We start from the raw sequence: 5,510 nt of genomic DNA, 5'->3' as shown, positions 1-5,510 counted from the left end.
GTTATTTTTGAGATCCCTGATGACTACTCATGTACCAACTCTTTGATCTAAGAGGCTGTTAGAAAATAATATCCATTTTAGTATCACTAACCATGAAGGACCCTAAAGAATCAGCTTACCATTTCATTGCAGTACCATGAGATAATTTATAGTCATCCAGTGGTAAACCTTGACAAGTCACTTCAAGGTTTCGAGAGGAATAGCACTTCTTAAAGGATGTCTTTAACAAAGGGGGTGCATTGGAAAATAGAGCTATGAATGGTGATTGACAGATCATTTTTTTTGGGGGGGTCATGTGCCACCACCTTAATATTTGATGAGTTCCATAAATGTAGTAATGGCCACAGATTCCTCTGAAAATCAAGTTTTCAACTTTGTGTCCAGGTTAGACCAAAATTGCATCTTGCTGGGGTTTAAAGGCAAGTCTGTTTATCTCTTCCTTTTTTAGTGCCTTAACTTTCCACAGCGCAGATTGGTCGTCATTGCCAGCCCTCTTGTACATGTGTGATTTTAAAGATGGATTCATCTGGTCACTGTTCCCGGAAGCTCAGAGTCTCTTTTCTTCTGAACGTGAAATTTTATTATCAGTGATAGCCACTGAAGGTCAAACATACCAAGACCAAATATGTTTATCATGCTGTTAATAGATAGACCCATAGGTCTATCTATTTCCAAGAGCTTGACAATGTATAAGATCATTCATATACCAGGGCCACCCAGAAATACACACAATACACACACACACACACACACACACACACACACACACACACACACACAGAAACCACATACTTAATTGGAAGGATAGTATTATACCCAAGGATTGACATGTCATCTTTAATTGTCTGTAGATGTGTTATTCTAGCTCTCTCTGTTCCTGCAGTTAAAAGCTGAAATCTGGAAAATTGATGATGAAGGTTATAGGAGATGCATCTTTCTCATGCTCTGGATTTTTTCCCAATCCAAAAATTATGGGACAATTTAGTTTGTGCAGTCGATACTGTTAAGGAGACTTCATTTTTTGGAGACATTTTTACTTTTAAGTTTCTCCTTTAGATTTTGAGTCTAACATCCCTGATTGATACTGCATTTTTCAGGTCTCCATCTATATAGAAAAGGGTTAGGTTTGGGATATCCCATTTCTCTGATAGAAATAAAGACTGCATTTTCAAAAGGAAAGATGGTGGCTGGGGTTGTGGCTCTGTGGTAGAGTTCTTGCCTAGCATGTATGAGGACCCTGGTTCAATCCCCAGCACTGTCCTTCACCTCCACTAAGAGGAAAACACTTGCTTATCAAAACTGTAGTGTTCAACATCATTAGTATATAAAAACATTTTTTAATTTAAATGCTAATAAAATAGCCAAAGATTATTAAAGCTTGCTATTTCAAAGCAAAAAGAATCACCACACTTCATTTCTTAAGTGTTAATTTTTTAGTGGTCTGAGAGCTATCTCATGTTATTTTATTTTGCTTATATTTCCTATTTGCTTATTTAAATACATGGTGATTTTCTTGTACTAAATTATTTTTTTAAAATTCTCCTCACACAGATGATTCTAAAATGTATAAGATTCCTATGTAAATAATTTTTCTTACGTTGGTTTCCAATGAGTTCTGCCATTTGTAGAATGCTTTACAAAATATTAAGAGCATTTGTAGTGTTCTTTAGTATTAATTACATGATACTTAGGTATTCTATTTTTAATTAGGTAAAGCTTTGATAGAAAAAGTGGAACACACACACATTTTCACTGTTCAAAGACGCTTTAGTGTATTGTGGAATACTTAAAATGGGAGTAAAAAGGAATATTTGATACTTTATTTCTCTTCTCATTACAGAAAAGAATAGATTTATGTGTCAGGACAGGCAATATGATAATTAGAAATATATTAATTGATTTTAGATTTTTGTCTGTAAAATAGTAGTCATAAATACAGTTACTAGAATCCATGTTTATGGTCTTGGAATTTGATTGAGACAGAGAGTTATTCATCAAAAAAGCCACCAGTCTCACCATTTATCACAACTGATCATGAATTTATATCTCTGCAACTCACAGGTGTGATGTATGTCTTCTTTTGGTAGGGACATTTATGACAGGAATTAATTTTAGACATTGGGAGACTTTTACAGGCATTTTAACTGTTGAGCCACCTAGATTTCAATAATTTCATTGGTTTCTTGGCATTCGTCTCCAGGAGGAGAGTCCTCTATACAAAACAGATATCATTAGTGCAGAATTGAGTCCTTCTCTGATGACCCGCCCTGCACTACTGATTCTATGTGGAAGTTTCTGGCAAGGAGCTGGGTACAGGTGGTTGGTTGCTCAGGGTGATTTCCCCAGGTCTGCACCTGAAAGATTAGTGGAGTTGGCTGTTAATAGGCCTTTCATGGAAGGAAGGTTTGGTGACCGAGGAAGATGAGGAAATGCTGAATAAAGACAGTAATGCTGCTTTCTTTATTGGAGGACATCTTGGCGCCTTTATCTGTACTCCTCATACAGAATTTGATGCTCTCCTTCACTGTGCACTTAGACATTCTTTTAAGAAAGAAAGGAGGGCTGGGGTTGTAGCTCAGTGGTAAAGTGCTTGCCTAGCATGTGTGTGTCACTGGTTTCAATTCTCAGCACCACATATAAATAAAATATAAAGGTCCATTGACAACTAAAAAAATATTAAAAAGAAAAGGAAATAAAGAAGAAAATGTGTGTGTGTTGTTTGTGTGTGTGTTCAAGTGTGCAGCAGGTGGGAGGTAAGAGGTTGATTCTCCTGAGCTGGGTCAATGTCTGCTTTCATTAGTGAATTCCCAACAGCTCAAAATTGTCCTACCCTTGAGGAGTGTGGTGACCAGGAAATTTCAGTCTGAAAAGATGAGTTTCCAGTGATTCCCACACTTAGCATAAAGAAGCTATAGGCAAGACTATGCCAGTGTACATCAGAAATGTTTTCCTCTTTTATTTGTTTGAAATGGAGCATTTGTATATTAAAGAATTCCTTGGGGGGTGAGACGCTGTTTAGTTTAATGTGATGAAAATCTGTGTTTAAATCACTATAAATGAAAACATTTACTCAAAATGACTATATTCAAATTTATGGACATATTTTTATGTATTCTCTTCCTTAAGAGTGTGATGATGTATGAGAGTTTTATTTCATATTGATTTTGGGGATCATAAAATCATCACCCCAAATGACTAGCTGAAAGGAATAATTCACCCCCGCACCCAGTTGAATTTCTGATAACTAGAAATTAAAGACTTTAGTGAAGCTAGACCATGTGTGATTGGCTCTTAGTGGTGAGGGTCCCAAGGAAGATTAAGTTTGGAAATTTAATTTTCCTAGGGAAGAAATAGACTTGCAGATTATTATAGAGGAAGAATACAGTAATGTGATTCTCTAATTTGTCCTTTCATTCTTTGTGACTGTGAAGAGTAGCACTTGCCTCCGTTGGGAAAAGTGTGTCTGTTGCCCCATGTCCCTCAGAGAGATAGGGGCAGAATCCCTCTTGGTGGAGAATCACAGGTATGAAATGCTAAGGGGTAACAATGACACAGGATAGTGTAGAATTTCTAACTGGTCAATGTAGCCATGATGTTTGACCTCCCAAGTTTTTGGAGATAATTGTAAAAAGCTCTTATTACATGTGGGCCAATTTTAACCCTTTCTTATCATTTGTCACAGCAAACGAGGTAGGTTGGTTTTTATTTCACTTTAATTTGTGCTATGTCAGCCGTGGGAAGCTTGGGTGAGGTGGATTATAGTTTAGATGGAAAAAAACTTTCAGGTCAGAGGTGTCAGTCTGTGTAATTATCATTTGAGTTTAATATTGTGGGATGAGTGAGTGGATGTGTTTTTCGACATTGGCTATGTTAGCAGGATTGTAGTTGATGGAATTTCTTCCCATTTATGGAAGAAATCTAATATTAATATTATAATATAATTAATATTACAATATAATTAATATCACAATATAGTTAATATTACAATATAATATTACAATATAATTGATATTAACATTACAATCCTGTTTTTTTAAACTATTTGAGTATGTTAGATGGCAGAATATGCATTTATATATACACGTGTGTATATGATATCCAGCTATGTGTGTGTGTATGTGTGTGTGTTTGTGTGTGTATACATACATTTGTTTTTTGTGGAGATTGGGGCTTATTAGTTTAATGATTTTCTTAAGTTTGCATAAATGTTCCCTGCCTCCCACATTTAATCTGTTTTCTTTCAAATCATCTCTAATATCGGGAGGAGTGGCTTCTCGATAAAGAGTTGGAAATGAACTGTGACTGGAGATATACTTTTAAAAATGGAAATTGCATTTGTCTGGGTTAGAATTTTATCTGGAATTATAACTTAAGAGCTCTTAAATTTATTTTCAAATTCTTATCTATCTCTTTTATCTCTCTCTTTCTCTCTTTTTTGTACTGGGGATTGAACCCAGGGGCACTTAAACACTGAGATACATCCTCAGCCCTGTTTTTGTAAATTTTTTTTAGAGACAGGGTCTCAATGAGTTTGTTACAGCCTCACCAAGTTGCTGAGGCTGGCTTTGAACTCCAGATTCTCCTGCCTCACCCTCCTGAGCTGCTGGGATTACAGGGATGGGCCAACATGACTGGCTCAAATTCCTATCTTAATGCAATCAAAAGTTAGCTGTTTCAGGGCACAAGGAAAGCTTCCCCCCCCTTGTCACAAACTCTTCTTTGTCTGCCAAGGGGTGCTACCCCCTCCCCACCTGGGCATGGCTAGGGGTGCCCTTTGTCAATAATCTTTACTTAGGATCTTTTTGGTGTTCTGGGTCTAAAATGATGTCTGGCACAATTTCTGCTTTCTCCCTTTCTTTCCCTCTGGTGCAGATAAAGTCTGTCTTCTTCTGGCCCCAGATTGTATTCTAGCTCGGCTCCATCTCGCCATTGCTATGGTTGCTTCTGATTCTTCTGGACATTTTTCATTTGGGAGAGTTTGGCAGGTGGGGAGAGTTGAATTCAATGAAAAGAAATTGAACTCTTACCTGTTTTACACTAAGCAATGCCTTTAAAAATAAAAGAAAAAGAAAAGAACAAAGAAAATACAATGCATTATAATGAAGCTTTGGCAGTTTCTCATAATGAAGCTTTTAGTTTCTGTAATGTGGAGTTGAGTTCAGAAAAATCTGCCAAACCTCTTGCTCTTTGTGCAGCTTATGTTTATTCTGGCTTCTAATGAGACAGAAACAAGGGGCTGCAGAAACTTGAGAGCTTTCTTTTTAGTTATTTTTGTCGTTTAAAAAAAAATCTCTGAAAAGAGTAAAAAATGTGCATTAATTTTATATTTCAGTAGTTATTTGAGTTTCCTTTAAACCTCATAAGCTGAGCATTCCATGTGACTTCTGTCTGTGTGTTAACTCACATTTAAAGATCATTAACATGCTTGGGCTCATTACTAGAATCCTTTGGCATCCTCATAACTTGTTTTTACAGTTTAATTGCTGCAGAGTTGAGATATACAGCCAATA

The sequence above is a fragment of the Ictidomys tridecemlineatus genome (assembly GCF_052094955.1).
Source record: "Ictidomys tridecemlineatus isolate mIctTri1 chromosome 5 unlocalized genomic scaffold, mIctTri1.hap1 SUPER_5_unloc_3, whole genome shotgun sequence".
Taxonomy (NCBI): Eukaryota; Metazoa; Chordata; class Mammalia; order Rodentia; family Sciuridae; genus Ictidomys; species Ictidomys tridecemlineatus.
Note: the sequence above shows the minus strand (reverse complement) of the source record.